General features: G+C 50.0%; 1 protein-coding gene across 1 annotated transcript in view; it reads right to left on the bottom strand.

The window, feature by feature from the left end:
* Positions 1–16,484, bottom strand: part of ACTR5 (actin related protein 5) — a 508,848-nt gene that overhangs the window by 67,431 nt on the left and 424,933 nt on the right. The window lies entirely within an intron of this gene.

Below are 16,484 nucleotides of genomic sequence, written 5' to 3'. Positions count from 1 at the left end.
TGAAAGTTAATGCAAGAAACCTCTAGTGTGAAAGAGCTAGGCATTATGATGTCATGGAATGTTGGTGCAGGTTTCTTGTTATAGTTCGAGGATGGACAGTTGGAGGTGAGAGCTGAAGGGAAGGGAGCCCATGAGATGTGGGGTCTTCTTTTCTTACTTATATACTTAATAAACCTATATATTACAAGCTTACCTGCCTCCGTCGCATCTTCATAACAATGGCGACGAGGATGGGATGAAATTCCATGGACTAGCAGGTGAAGAGAAGACCCCAGCTGAAATACGCAGGATCCGATGAGTCCTGCACTTCGCAAGCTCCTATGAACTGGTCCCTCTTGATTTCCAAGTTCGCCCTGTGTGTGTGGTGCAGCGCCGTAAGGCCGACCCACTCTTGGTTCCTGTGTGCGGCTCCGGAGGGGAACGCTGTCCACGCCACAAGCGCGAAGAAGACCGGCCTATGTTGTTCGCTGGATGCTCCGTGCAAATCAGTGTGACCGGCTGACGTGCTTGGCGGTGGACGCCAGCGCTATCTGTGACCGCCTCCACCCGCGCAGGGGCCGCCGTGCAGGACTTTTCCGGCGTACGAAGAGTGGGAGAGCTGCTCCGCTTCCAGGCAGTGTTGAGCGGCCCCGTGTGAAAGCCCGTGTGTGGGCCGCTCCGACCTCCTGAAGCGTCGAGTGGCCACCGTGTGGGTGCTTCCACCCGCGCAGGGATCGCCGTGCAGAACTTTTCCGGGGTACCAAGAGCAGGACCGGGAGGGCTGCTCCGCTATCACGCAGCGTAGAGCGGCCCCGTGTGGAAGCCTGTGTGTTGGCCGCTCCGCTCTCAGGTAGCGTCGAGTGGCCGCCGTTTGGAGATCGGCGTGCTTCGCATTCCGCCAACGACACAGAAGTAAGTGTGTTTTGGCTATTACTGCGCTCCTCCAAGGTCACCCTTCCGAACTCCTTTAGGTGATCTCGTGCCTCTGCCCAAGGTGTGTTGGGCACCGTCATTTTAAAGGAAGCTGTTGGGAGCGGACTATCAACCAGAGTACCGTATTCCACGTAATAGAGGGAGAAGTAAACAGCAATACCGTAATATACTCAATAGAAGAGCATACTAACTTTAATAAGGCGCCAGTTTACCGCGCAACGCGGTTTTATGCCAAGGCATCAAGGGGGTAACTAGAGGTGTGAAGGAGAAACTCCTGTAAGGGACATTTACAGCGCTCATAGTCAACAGAGCCCAGTAGTACCTGGTGCAGGGAAAATAGAACACGCTCACAGCAAGTGACATTTTGGCTGGCAGCAGACATGGCAGCTTTACCAGGGATATCGGGCCCCCCCCATTTTTATGCCTGCACCAGGCTCGGCGAGGATCGCATGGCCACAATGGCGAAAGGGTTTTCTGCACTACATGAAAGCAGCTGGCGGAACGGCCTATTCCGGCGAGAGGAAGGTAGCATTGCTGTTACATTTTTTGGGCTTCGAGGGCCAGAGGATTTTTGAAACTCTACCCCAACTTGCAAATGACGGAAGTGGGGATGAATTAAATGAGTTCGAGTCCACATTGGTGAGACTTGATAAGCATTTTAATCCAAAGAGGAGCACGATTTTGGAGAGGTACAATTTCCGGATGCGCACACAAGCCCAGAGTGAATCTGCTGAAGATTATGTGACTGCATTGCGTCATCTGGCCCTCACATGCAAGTTTCAGGGAAATTTCGATGAACATATTCGTGATCAATTCATGACACATTGTAGGTCGAATAAGATAAGAGAGGAATTGTGGCTAAAGGATGAGCCAAGTTTAGATGAAGTACTGGATTTGGCAAAACGTGTGGAACATTCCTTGGCATGTGTGGCCAAACTCTCCAAATCTGAAGGGGGGGAGCCCAAAGAAAATAAGCCAGAGGTATTGTCAGTGGCCGAGGGGAAGAACAAAAGGAGAGGAAAGAACAGATTGTCAGGGAGGAGAAATCCCAAAGAGAGGAAGAATCAAGAGTCGATGCAGAGATATGAAAAAAAAGAAGATAGGAAGGACGAAAGGCTATGTTATCTGTGTGCTAGTGCAACCCACTTTGCATCCTCTGTTGTATGTCCAGGGCGAAAGAGTACGTGCTCAAAATGCAAAAGGAGAGGGCATTTAGCATCATGCTGCAAGAACTACCAATTCGGACAGTCAGGCCAACGGAGAGTCCTATATGTGAATGAGGAAGAAGATGGGAGATCATCTGAAGACGAAGTTGTGGTGCCATTACAAAATGTTATCGTGAATACTGTTAATGTTGTTACAAATGGTGGGGATCCCGATGATTGTGAACGGCCCTATGCTGTGGTGACAGTGAATGGGCGTGAAGTATCAATGATGGCTGATTCAGGGTCAAAGATAACTTTAATATCCAGGGTTGCCTTTGAGTGCGAAATGAAAGGGGTAGTATCTGAGTTGTTAGAGCCCGATATAAAACCAGGAGGGTACAACCGAGATCAAATTGATTTATTGGGTTATGTATGGAGTAGATTTGAATTTAAGGGACGCAGTTGTGATGGCAAAGTGTATGTTACTAGGAAGGGGCAATCTTTGTTAGGATGGAGAGAACAAAAGAATTTAGGGATCAGGCTCGATCCCAATCACCCAGAGCAAGTACTGCAAATATCCGAAGTGTCTGTGTGTCACAACAGGTATATGTCGGATTTTGAGAAAGTATTCAATGAGAAGTTGGGAAGGATAAGAGGATTTCAACATCAGATAACGTTAAAAAGGGGCAGTATACCTGTCGTGGCAAAACTCAGACCAGTGCCTCATGCTTTAAGGGAGAATGTGAGAAGAGAATTACAGAAGCTATTGGAGTCAGGTGTGATTGAGAGAGCTGGGGGGGTTGAATGGGTATCCCCATTGGTAATTGTGAAGAAAAGTTCAGGAGACATAAGGTTGTGTGTTGATATACGCGAATTGAATAAGTGTGTGTTAGTAGATAGACACCCGCTACCTAACATGGGTGAACTATTGACCATGGTGGGGGGAGGAAGATATTTTTCTAAGTTAGACATGACATCAGCTTATCATCAGGTCGAATTGGTGGAGGCATGTAGGAAGGTTACTGCTTTTGTGACGCATGAAGGAGTTTTTCAATTTAGTAGGATGCCGTTTGGGCTGGCGTCCGCTTCATCTGTATTTCAGAAGATCATGGATCGGTTGTTGAAGGGTCTTAAGGGAGTGTTCTGTTTTCAGGATGATGTGTTGGTGAGTGGTGTCACAATGGAAGAACATGACAGGAACCTACAGAAGGTCTTGAGGATATTTGGGGAGAGAGGTATTACTTTGAGAGGTGAGAAGTGTGTGTTTGCGGAGACGAAAGTGGATTATCTGGGACATGAAGTGTCGGGAGATGGAGTTAAGCCCAAGGAAGACATGGTGAATTCTATTAAGAGTATTGAGACACCGAAAAGCAAGAATGAGCTACGCTCTTTTCTTGGGATGACGGAATTTTACCACAAATTTGTGATAAACTATGCTGACAAGGTACAGGAGATGAGAAAGATTCTTAAGAAGGGTGCCGATTTTGTATGGAATAGCCAGTGTGACATGGAGTTTAACAGGATAAAGGAAGAAATAAACATGGCCAGTCCATTAGGATGTTTTGACACGAGGAAGCTAACCATAATCACAGTAGATGCGAGTGAAAGCGGACTGGGAGCTGTGTTATCCCAGAAGCAAGAAGATGGTTCTGAAGAGGTAATTGCCCATGCCTCGAGGGGCCTCAAGGGAGCGGAGTTAAGATATTCTGTGTTAGAAAAGGAGGCACTGGCATGTTTTTGGGCTGTGGAACGATTCAGAAATTTTGTGTGGGGAGTGGAGTTTGTGATACGAACGGATCATAAACCCTTAAAAGCAATTTTTGAAAATAAAGGTCTTGACAAAGTTTCCCGGAGAGTGGCAGGCTGGGTTACCAGGATGCAAACACATTGTTTTAGGATGGAGGTCATACCCGGTAGGGAGAATGTTTTGGCGGACAGTTTATCTAGGATAAGGGTGGCAGGTCCCGAAAGCATGGAGAGTGAGGAGATGGAGTTAGTGTTTGTCAACACTGACGGTATTGTGTCCAAGCAGGAGTGGTTGGACGAAGTGGAAAGAGACAATATCATAAGGAGGGTGATTACATATGTTGAATCTACCGCTTGGCCCAATAAGGTGGAGTTGGCGGAAGAAATGAAGCCATATTGGGAGGTGAAGGATGAATTGTCCGTTAGTGATAATATTTTGTTCAGATGGGGTAGGGCAGTGGTCCCGATAGGATTAAGGAAGAAAGTGGTTGATCTAGCACATAGCGGTCATATAGGGATAACCAAGACCAAAGGAGTATTAAGAGAAGATTATTGGTGGCCGGGTTTTGACAAAGAGGTGGAAAGTTGTTTGGCAAATTGCCAGTTTTGTGTTAAGAGTGGAAAGGGAGTGGTGGCCAGAAAACAACCATTAGTGGACGTCGGTCTTCCGTCCAGGATATGGTGTGATATCGCCATGGACATACTTGGTCCTGTGGAACTTGGTTATGCCCGTGGTAAGTATATTGTTCTGGTGGTGGATCTATTTTCCAGATGGGTAGACTTTAAGATAGTGAGGGACATCACGGGTGAGTGTATGATAAAGGTTCTACAGGAGATTTTTGCAAGTGAGGGTTTGCCTGAGACTGTATTGACCGACAATGGTCCCCAGTTTATTGGAGAAAGATTCTCTAACTATTTGAGGAAGTGTGGAGTTGGTCACAAAAGGACTTCATTGTACCATCCCGAGTCAAATGGTGTAGTTGAGAGAATGAATAGGTGTGTAATGGAGAGTGTGCGTATGGGAGAAGAATGTGGTTTAGATAAGGTAGCCTTGATACAAAATAGGATGTGGGCTTTGAGGATGGCACCACATTCTACAACTGGTCTATGCCCGTTTGAGCTCATGAGGGGAAGGAAGCCATACTCTATGGCTTGTCCGCCATGGCTAGGAAGATGTAGGGAGACCGATCTTGTTGTGGACGAAGTGAGAAGATCATTAGTGAGGAAGAAGTCAGAGTGGGTCAAACGTGAGAATTTGAGGAGAGGAAAGAAGGAGTTACGTGTGGAGTGTGGTGACTGGGTCAGGATAAAGAGAGGAGTGATAAGGAGGAAAGGTGAGCCCCTTTATTCGGATCCTGTCAGAGTGGTGGCAGTCATGAAAGGGGCAGTGCGAGTTGCTGGTGGGCAAGTGTGGAATAAAAATAGAGTTGCCTCTGTGAAGAGGGGCCACACGTGAGAGTCATGTGTGGGCAATGCCCAGGAGAGGAACCTGGGGACGGTAACTGAGCCATTTGTGGCAGTTTGTTTTAAAACTAGTTTTTTTTTTAAAAGTGAACTAATCTGATGATATATAAAAAAAAAAAAAAATAAAAAAAAAAAAAGAGAAAAGGGGGAAGATGTGTTATGTTGCTTCTTCTTAAGGGAGGAGTTCCTCCTATATGAAAGTTAATGCAAGAAACCTCTAGTGTGAAAGAGCTAGGCATTATGATGTCATGGAATGTTGGTGCAGGTTTCTTGTTATAGTTCGAGGATGGACAGTTGGAGGTGAGAGCTGAAGGGAAGGGAGCCCATGAGATGTGGGGTCTTCTTTTCTTACTTATATACTTAATAAACCTATATTTTACAAGCTTACCTGCCTCCGTCGCATCTTCATAACACTACCCACAAAGGCAAAGATCACATTTAAATGTCTCAGTTTCGCCTATACAGCTGTTGCATCAATCAGGTCGCAGATTTTTCAAGACTCAGGACATATGTTGCAAATGATGACCTAATTCTCTTCGGTCCTGCTCAATGTGCCTCACTTTAAACAATCCAATTGGTCAGGTAGTTCTTTTTCTGTGTAGGTGACCAAGCTGTGAAAACTCGATGCCACTTTAGTTCACATAAAAATCAAATTAAAGCTAAAAACCTCTTCTCACACCGGTGTCTGACACAAGATAAGACCTCTGCCCCTACAATGTGGGGTAGACTAAACACGCATTTTCAATAGCGGCAGCTGTTGCTTTAATGCCTCGTAGGGAACCATGCACTCTATAAAACCAGTTAACATGCCAACAGAGGGTTAGGAGAAAATTGGGAATTACACTAGAAATGCACAAGATGACAGAATTTGACAAAATATCACTTTGGTTTGAATCTATTTGCATTGTATCAACCAATCAGATATTTACATTCAGTTTCGGAAATTGGACAGTCAACTTCTGGTGAAGGATACGCAGCATAGACCTGAAACACATGGATTGATTGTCCAATGAGAACTATTAACTTATGGGAAAGTTAAACATCATGAAATGTTTCCTAAAACGAGTAAAAATGAAGGTAGGATTTATCAGAGAAGACAAAATAAACACGGCATGAGACTTGCTCATTTCAAGTGGGGCGAAGTTCATTTGCACCAGCTGGATGCTGGTTACTGCTAGGGCAGGAAGGACAGATTTCTGCATTTCTTTCGGCATGGTCATCTCCTCTCAAGTCACTTAATCACATTCCTCTTCAGGAATAGGGATATATGATGTGGCAAAGACGACACCTCAGGAAGCCGGTTGACAAGGCACAATAAACACTTACTATCTTGCAGCTGCTGTCAATCAAAATAGAAAGAATACTGCCAATTCCCTATTGGCTGAGATTTGTTGAAACAGTAAAATACTATTCTGGTGACAATGTTCATGTTCCTTCCTTCTCAGACGACCGGACACTCTAGGAAACGACCTGCAACAAGATTGCTACCAACTGGCCCTCAACCTGCAAAACTCTACACTGGGCAGGCTCATTTATTGACGGAACTTGTTCGTCATCATGTCTGCCCAGTAGCTAACAAATACTGCATCAGACATAGAGACTGTATAGAGCCCTCTGAAATTGTAAATTCACTGGAGACTAGTACAAGAGTTCTAGGCTCCATAGACAGGCGTTTTCTTCATATGTGAGCCTTCCGAATGGCATTGGTCTCTTCCTTCCCCATGATGGATTCACTGGTGGCGATTTCCTTAAGGCAGTTAATTTTAAAGTGGTCCCCCCCTATAGAATCTTATAAAGTACACTGTTGATTTTCTCTCATGGGTGTGGTGGTTGCTAATTTTGTAAAGTGAAGAATCGTAACAACTGAAAAAAACAATTAGATGGCGCTCATCCCAGCGGGGTTCTTCCCTCAATAGGTGGAAAAAGAAAAAAAATAATCTGGATTTGGAATACAGGTAAACAGAACGGATATGTCAGTGGTAGGTTTTGGTGCATGCACTTATTCGTGCAAGCAATGTATAAAGAATGAAGAATAAAAGATATTTTGTTTATTAAATTATCATTTGAAAGTGGAGTTTCCCCAGACTGAGAGGTGGGTATATTCAAAAGTATATATAAAAGACTAAAGAAGCCTGAAGCGACACCACACAATACCAGTGAAGACGGGCAGAGAGGTAAAGTGATCATTTGGCTAGACTGTAGAATTAGCAGGCTTTGGGGGCCCGACCCACACAGGACATTCCATATCATGTACATCGAAATAATTCCGGAGCCTCTTGGATAGACGTCCTAAGGTTTAAAAACGTTATTAAATTAAGCTGCAGACATGAAGTTTTTTTCCTTGTAGGGGGTTATTCAATTGTGGGGTGTTAATGAAACAAATGCCTTGGCTGCCCTTTTTACAGATGCCAAACAAGGAAGATGGCAGATGTTTAGTGTGAAGACCTTTCTCAACCGAGAATCTCCAGTCATCTATTGTTCCATTTAGCATGTGGAGCCCCGAGAAGTTACAAATTTCATAATAGAAACGTAGGGCTTGAGTTAAGCTACGAGGTAATGTCAGTTATGTCAAGAGGACATTCATCAGGTCTTGAAAATTATTAGTCTGCACAGGAGGCCAGTGGAGATGGAGTCATTTCTCTAGAGACTAGATATCAGACAGACAGCAACGTTCTAAAGGCTGGATCTGTCAGGAAGACCTACACAGATGTAGGTGACATAGCCCAACCTTGAATAATTAATAGCTCACCACAACATGATTGAGAATGTTTTTGGGGGCGCTGTTGCGCAGGCATCGGATGAAGACGTAGTCTTTGTCAGCTCCGTCCAGGCCACCCGTGATCCTGTGAATATCCTGCAAAATATTGAACTGATTGGTGAACGAACACTACATGCGGCAGGGGCATAAGTCTGTCCCCATTTGGTCGAAATCTGGGGGAAAATCGGAGCTGCCTAGCCGGTGTACGCTCGCTCTACAACTCCGGTGGCACGGCGCGGGAGGAAGGATGAACACCAGCGGCGTAGGGAGAGCGGATCCCCGCGCTCCGCTGCATGAATAGGAGGGCGGCCAGAGCTTCCCCTCATCTGCGGCGGCCCTAGTGGACCATAGACGGAGGCTAGATACTGCCGCAGCCCCGGAGGGCCAGAAGTGAGGAGGAGGCAGATGGGCAGCGGCGGGGGGACGGACCCGCTCTGATACGGTCTGAGGGGCTTCCGTCTCTTGGCCCGCGTGATCTCGTAAGACTGTGCTGGGGGCTGCTGAGGGGCCTTGGAGCGGACAGGGAGCAGCTGCGGTGTAGCGGACGGCTGCAGGCGGACCCCCTGTTGCCCACACGGAGCTGCGGGCAAGGGTACTAACGGCCCGACCCCGGGAGGCGGCCTGTCTGGTGCCGGAGGCTGTGGACCTGACCTCTGGGGGTGCGGTGGGAGAAGGCGCAAAGTGCGGTGGGGTTCCCCCTCCGCTGGACATCAATCGGCCGCGGCATCAGAGCAGCGCGGATTGAGGGGGCAGACACGCCGAGGCTCTGGGCTGCTGCAATCCCTTGGATCACTGCCTTTCCAGACCAACCACCATACGTGGGCCTGAAAGGAAGAGACGCCTTGCACTCGCCTGGATGGGGTGGGCCCATGCTGTCAATGGCCCGTGGGCCAACTAAAGATGTTGACTGGAGCACATACCGGCACCGAGGCGGATTAAGTAAGTGCAACACCAGAGGAGGGTGGGGGTGAAGACAGGGGCACCAAGACTGGTGAAGCCCGTGGGGCATAGAGTGGAAGGCCCCCCCCTCCATAGCATCAAGTGAAACCGCTGGGCATAGGGGTCTGGAACCCCCCTTTTTCCCCCCCCACCCCTCGCTGACCCGAACTGGCATAACGGAGTGCCCACCCCCCCCTCCTGGTATTATCACCTTATCCATAGTGACTGGGGACCCAGGATTCCGCTCCTGGGACCGGATGGGGCGTCACACGCTCCGAAAGACCTCGGTGCAAAATAAGATAAGTATACAATGTCTGTTCCCGGACACCCCCCAGTCACCACGGAGCAAGTTGGAGGGGGCACTCCAGGTAATGAAACAAACCAAGCATTGTCACTAACGGACATAATGGCTGACATCGGGGAGTCTAGAACGTGGGTGGAATCCAAAATAGATGGTTTGTCCTCAGAGGTCTCCTTCATCTGCCAGGATCTGCGGAATCTGACGTCTCGGGTGGGGGAAACGGAGAAGAGAATTTCAGACGCCGAGGATACAACCCTAAAGATGGAGGAACGTCTGGGGCAGGTGGAGAAAAAACGTGCTATTCTTGAGGCCAGGGCCAAGGACAGTGAGGGCCGCTCCCGGCGCAATAACCTTTGCATCCTCGGGCTTCCGGAACAGGAGGAAGGCCCGTCGATGGAACTCTTCCTGGAGGACTGGCTTGCGGACCTAATGGCCCCCCTTAAGCTTTCAACATTTTTCTCCATTGAAAGGGCGCAAAGAGTCCCAGCGGGCAGACCAGTACCCGGCGCACCTCCAAGAACGGTAATTGCTAAGCTTGTGAATTACCGGGACAGAGATACAATTCTTCATATGGCACGTGCAAAGGGCCAGATCACGTACAACGGACATAAAATCGGGTTCTTCCCAGATTACACACGAGAGGTTCCGAAATCCCGCCAATCATACGATTCCATCAAGTGGAAGCTAGCATCACTGAACATCAAATATGCACTGCTCTTCCCGGCGACCCTCAAGCTGTACCACGATAATACAGTTCGTGTTCCAGAACCCCAAAGCAGCATGGGACTGGCTGGAGACCCAGGTGCTCTCCTCCTCAAGATCTAGAGACCACACACCAAGGAAGAAGAACGGCTACACTACCCCGAGGCAGGGACAGACACCCAACCCAGGCATGGAAAGCACAGAGGACACCTCGCCTGGGGACAACAGGAAGACCGATGGGTCATAGGGCACGGGAAGATACCTACTTCTACAGACCTCTGTGTGAGAGGGCGCACAGAGACCTTTTCTCGTCCCCCCTTCTCTGGCGGGGGCTGGAGATGCATAGCCTGTGTGAAACGAGCAGGCGAACAGACGACCCGGCACGGGCAAAAGAAGCAGCAACCCTAGCCCCAGGGGGTTTCCCCCGGTATAAATTCTCACAACTGATGGTTATAAGTTTGGGCGACAGGTGCTTCCGGTTGGGGGGGCGAGTACAGGGTGGGGGGAGTTCATGGGAGTTGGCTATCTGGCACCATAGGGCTCGGTGTTGGGCTATTAACTGTTTCGGGCGATAGTTATGCTAGAGTTTGGGATCCGGTGTTTGGAGGACCGGAGGTTGTTTTGGTTCAAGATGTGCATGCATTTAGAAGCGTTGGGGGGGGGGGGGATGGTGGCCGAGCTTTGGGGGGTGGAATGCTGGGGACACACGGAATACTTGATCCTCCTTGAATTCCGACTGGACTCCATCATGGTAACGGGCTGCAAACGGATCGTATGTCCCTGCTGACCTGGAATGTGAACGGCCTGGGTTCAAGCATTAAACGGAAGCTAATATTGCAATATCTTAATAGACACTCCCCAGACGTGGATCTACTTACGGAGACCCATTTGGTTGGGACGGAATGTGGATTTTTTAGAAGATCCAACTACTCACACTCATTCCAGGCGGGATTCTCGAGGGGCGCTAGGGGCACAATGGTGCTCTTCCATAAACGCATTCCCTTCTGAGTTAAAAAGGTCTATTATGACCCGGGGGGCCGGTATGTCGCGGTGCTGGGGGACTTGGGGGAAGAGCGGTGGGGCTTTATCACGACATATGCACCCCCCCCCCGCACTCGCGAGGGTCCTTTTTCGGGACCTGTAACTGATATTGAGGGAAGAGGATGCGGATGTATGGACCTTGAGGAGTGGGGGGGACTTCAATGATGTAATGGAGGTTGCCAGGGACAGGTCGCGTGGGGGGGAACATGACCCCGGGAGGGCCCCGACAGCACTTTCTAACTTTGTTGAATCCAATGGGTTAGCAGACACTTGGAGGGCTTTGCACACGACTGAGTTTTCATTTTACTCCCACGCGCATAAAACAATGTCCAGACTTGACTACATACTTATCCCCCGGAACGTATCTCAGACTCACATCCGAGACCCTCTTGGCCAGAGGCATTTCAGACCACTCTCCCCTACTAGTGACCCTAATGGGCGGGCACCAGAAGCCGGATACTAATTGGCATCTAAGCACATACTACCTGGGGCTCCCCGAGATAGTTGAGGGGCTGTCTGTTAAATCTACGGAATACTTTGAGCACAATGAGGGGTCGGTAGATTGCCCAATTACAATCTGGGATGCCTATAAATCCGTGCTTCGTGGGGGAAGCCATTTCCTTGGTGACTGCCCACCAGCTGAACCACACCCGCGAAATCACTGAGGCGGAGGGGCTGGTCTCCGAACGAGACACAATTTTTGGAAGTGGGGGACGCGGCCTCAATGGAGGCCCTGGAAACGGTGCAGGTGACCCTTAGTAACTTGGCCTTAGACAATGCTCGGGCTGCCCGGTGGTCGACCCAGACCCAAATTTATGAGCAGGGGGACAAGGCAGGGAAAACACTAGCCTGGTTGGAAAGGAGAGAGACACGTAGGGGTATGTTCAAGCGATCCAGGCATTGAATGGGGACCTATTGACGGAGGACTCCGACATAGCGGATGCCTTCGCCAATTACTACAAGCGCCTCTATTCCCCTCCGGGCGGGAACGTTGAGATCCGCCGTCTGAACTTCCTTGACACGGTTGAACTCCCACGTCTTACTCCACAACAGAGGGAAACACTGGACCGGGAACTGATGGAAGATGAGCTGCAAGCTGCACTTACACAACTCCAAACCGGGAAAACGCCGGGACCCCACGGGTTCCCGGTATAGGCCTGGAAACGCCTTGGTGGTTCGCCCATTGCACACATGCACCGCATGTTCCTCTGGAGTTGGGAAATAGGCTCCCTCCCCCCAGACCTCCGGGAAACCTGTATTGTAGTACTGCCCAAACCGGGAAGACCCCCTGAGCAATGTGCCTCGTATAGGCCCATCTCCTTGATGAACGGGGAGGCCAACATTTTAGCCCGAGCACTAGCCAACAGACTACTGGGAGTAAGTGAATCTCTGGTTCATCCTGACCAGTGCGGTTTCATGCCAAATAAGTCCACACGCATGAATATTCGCAGACTCCAACTGGCCCTGGATCGCGTCCCAATGATACCCGACCAGCTAGCACTACTAGCGGTCGACTTTGAGAAAGCATTCGATTCGGTGGGATGGGAGGCTTTGTGGGACATCTTGAATCGAATGAACTTTGGGCACGGTTTCATCTCTTGGACCAAACTCCTATATGCATTTCCTGTCGCGAAAGTCAGGGTGAACGGTAGGCAATCTGAACCATTCCCATTCGGGTGAGGGACGAGGCAGGGTTGCCCCTTCTCCCCCCTGTTCTTTCTCCTCACAATAGAACCACTTGCGATCAGGCTCCGGGTGGACGGTGGATGGTCGGGGTTTGCATGGCCAAGGGGGAGAGAAGATCAGGTCTCGCTATATGCCGACGATCTCCTAATCTATCTCAGCAGACCGCGGGCCTCCTGCCCAGTGTTGTCCCAAATCCTGTCGGACTACCAAGAGTTCTCCGGCCTCAGAGTTAATACCCAGAAAACTTTTTCCCAATCCGGGGGGGGGGGGGGGAACGCTATTCCCAATCCCTGCCCATATTCTGTTTCGGTTTGGGGTTTCCTGTATTTAGGTATACAGTTTAGCTCCTTGTTAGATGAGTTGATCCAGCTGAATCTGCAACTGGTCCTCGCACGGATCGCGGCAGCCATATCTCACTGGCGCATACTACCATTATCTCTAATGGGAAGGGCCGCATTATTCAAGATGCTGGCTCTCCCGAGGTTGTTATATGTTATACAGAATGCCCCACTGTCCATTCCCGCTGGAATCTTCAAATCAATTGACGGACATATACAAAGCCTCCTTTGGGGGGAGGAACAACCAAGAATTGCCCTTGCAACACTAAAACGCTCCATCTGGGAGGGGGGAATTGGGCTGCCATGTGTCCGCACATAACCTTGCTGCACAGAACGGGGTGGTAAACAACTGGCTGCACGGCGACAATGCACTCCCACACATCAGCCTGGAACTGTCTGGCATGCACCCGCTCCTCCCCCCCTCCAGGTGATGTATGCCCCTCGGGACAGTACAGCCAAAGCCCCACGCATGTCACTCCACATCCGCTGTACATGGGATGAGGCACACAAACACGTAGGCTGGGACTCAAGGCCTACTCTGGCCCAACTTATCTAGCATAATATCCATCTTCCTGAAATTTGTAAAATGGGCCCTCTGGGAAACTGGGAAGGTCTCGGGGTACACACACTGGAACAGGTGATCCAGGGGGGACGCATGGTTCGGTTTGACACTCTTAGGGAGTGCTTTAACCTGGGCCCTGGGGACTGCTTCAGATACGTGCAACTGACCCATGCTATGACCGCACAGTTCCCAGACCTAGGGGAGGTCCCGGCCTGCTCCCCTCTGGAAGCCAATATCCTCTCAGAACCCATCCCCTCTACGGTCACTTCCACGCTATACCAGGTCCTCAACTCCTTTGGAAACAAAGAGCTCACTACTCAGAAAGGGAAATGGGCAAGGGACGTGGGCGGGCTGGAGCAGGAGGAATGAGTAGAGGCGCTTATGTTCCCTCGCGAGATATTGAGGCAAAACTCTGATTGATCCAGCTCAGGATCCTGCATCGGTCCTATTACTCTCGCACAACACTGGCCAGATGGAGCGGAGAGGAGGCAGAAGCCTGTCTCTGGTGCCAGCGTGAAAGGGGCACCTTTTTCCATACAATCTGGGAATGCCAAGTGATACAGTCCTTCTGGGTGGGGTGTACAAGCACGATCTCTGCAACAGTAGGATCCCAAATACCATTGGACCCAAAGTTGATACTGCTTGGGATATGGGGGGAACTGGGCCTCACTAAGCATGAGAAACTGTTCACTGCAGTGGCACTGGGGGCGGGCAAGTGACTAATTGCTGGAAATTGGGGATCGGCGGCAGCACTGAGCCTTGTCCGATGGTCAAATGAGGTCACTAGGTGCGCCTCTTTGGAGCGGCGAATTTACACAGCAAGAGGCTGCCCACGCAAGTTTGAAAAGATCTGGGGTAAATGGTCGGACAAACAATGAGGATGATCCCCCCTGCCCCCCCCAATGGTACCGCCAGGGGTGATTTCCCCCCTTCCCCCCTTTTGCCCCCCCGCCTACTGCCGGCAGGGACTCGGTTGAAAAGCGAATGTATACACCAGTGATTCCATTGCCTTCAGCTTTATGAATGTATGTATGATCTATGCACTTGTTAAAACAATAAAATGTGTTTAAAAAAAAATAATAAATAAAAAAAGAATGTTTGTGATTAAAAGGGATGGCACGTCTCATATGGCAAAGTTGAAAAAAAAAACAAGCGTCTTACCACAGTACTGATTTGGGCATCCAAGCTGGGCAACTAGTCCTCTGACACTGCCACCCCAACCCCAACACCCCACCTCCCAAATATTTGGCTTGCTCTGCATACTGGTGGTTGCAGCCAGAGGAGAAAATGGAAGAGGGGAAACAGGACAGATCAAGCAATAAGCGACAAGGCTCAGGAGAACCTCAATTTTGTCCCATGTATATTAATATTTTTCATTGTTGTGTTCTGCATACGATGATGCTAAATTACTAAAAAAAGAAGCAGACTGCCCGACCTTCACTACACCTCTTACATGGACATGAACAGTTAACATGTGGATGAAATTTCCAGCAAGTAGGTACTAAGCCAGTGAGGCCCAATGTCTTGAAATACCTGCCCAGGCAACAACATTCTGCAGCTTACCCAATCCACCTAGAGTGTTGCTGGTTAACCTTACTCTCAAGTCAATATTTTTCACAAAAGGTAGCAGGCGCCCCTCTCCAGAAAGAACATGGCGCCGTTCTAGTCCCTAGAGAGACTCTCCGATTCCTGCTTCCTTGTGGCCCCGCCCCCGTGGGCTTATCTCCTCGCCACAAGCCCTGCAGCGGTAAAGCCCGCAGCGGGGCAAGGGTGCAGAGTTTGGCGCCGTAGGTGTTCGGCGCAAGCGGGTGGAGGCAGCGGAGTGCTCAGCTGGTGAAAAGAAGTGTCACCCCTGCGAGTCCTAAGGTTGCAAGGTAGGATCAGATTGGATTGGACGGACTACCTGGGTATTGCCGGAATTGTTGGAATTGTTCTTGGGGTAACTGTACCCTTAACTGCACCACAAACTGCAGCCCAGCATCTGGTATTGGTCCCTTTTCTTCTTGAGCCCAATGCATGGAGTCCACACCTACCTCCCCCCTTCCCGCGCTTCTCTTCTGCGCCCCACCTGATGGCCAAGATGAAGATCCCCTCCCCCCCGACCCAAATCACAGCGTAGCGTGGTGGCAGTGAGAAGGCGGAAACAGGGAGGAATGCTCCAAACCACGCCCTGCGAACCTGACCCCGTAGGGCAAAATGGGCATTATGTGACCTTGTCCAAGTCCTCAACTATCCCTGTGGGGGAGGCGCACCTGTTGATTGACAAAATCTACCAATTCATGGGGGGGGGCAGGGGTGGGGAGTACAGGAAGGACGCTCATAGACCCCGCTCATAGACCCCGCAGTAGATGTGCGCCGAGTCAAATTCGGCAAGTTAGAGGGCCTTTCTATCATCTCTACTAGGGCCCAAGAGCCCACAGACAACAACTTAGTCCTCAAGACCCCTGAACCATGCAACACAGGCGTAATGTCGTCAATGCCCTCTGAACCCAAACCCAAACCTGAACTTAAGGGAGGACGTTGTCTCGGAAACACTTGCAAGTCACTGCATGGCCCGAGTCCCTTTCTTGCCTGGCCTCAGCCTCTACCCCCGTCCACAATCCAGTACCCGACTCCCCACCAACGCATGCCAATCCCCGCCTGGAGGAATCAGGAGGAGCAATCTCTGACCCTCAGGCATTAAACCATCCTCTGGATCCTCCAGCAGCGCCTGGAGCGATCATTTGCTAACCTCCTCAGGGGCCAGCTCTTACCTCCATCTATCCCAACTCAGGGCACCCAAGCACCAACAATCTGCAATCCAATTGGGTGCGGGGACTGTTACTGATCAACCCGCTGGGGACTGTGCCACTAGAGGATGCAAATGCAACCAGGCACTTGCTGAGTTGGC

Source organism: Ambystoma mexicanum, chromosome 3p (genome assembly GCF_040938575.1).
Source record: "Ambystoma mexicanum isolate Mex_15411 chromosome 3p, UKY_AmexF1_1, whole genome shotgun sequence".
NCBI lineage: Eukaryota > Metazoa > Chordata > Amphibia > Caudata > Ambystomatidae > Ambystoma > Ambystoma mexicanum.
The sequence above is the reverse complement of the archived record's forward strand: the minus strand, read 5'-3'. Positions and strand labels throughout refer to the sequence as shown.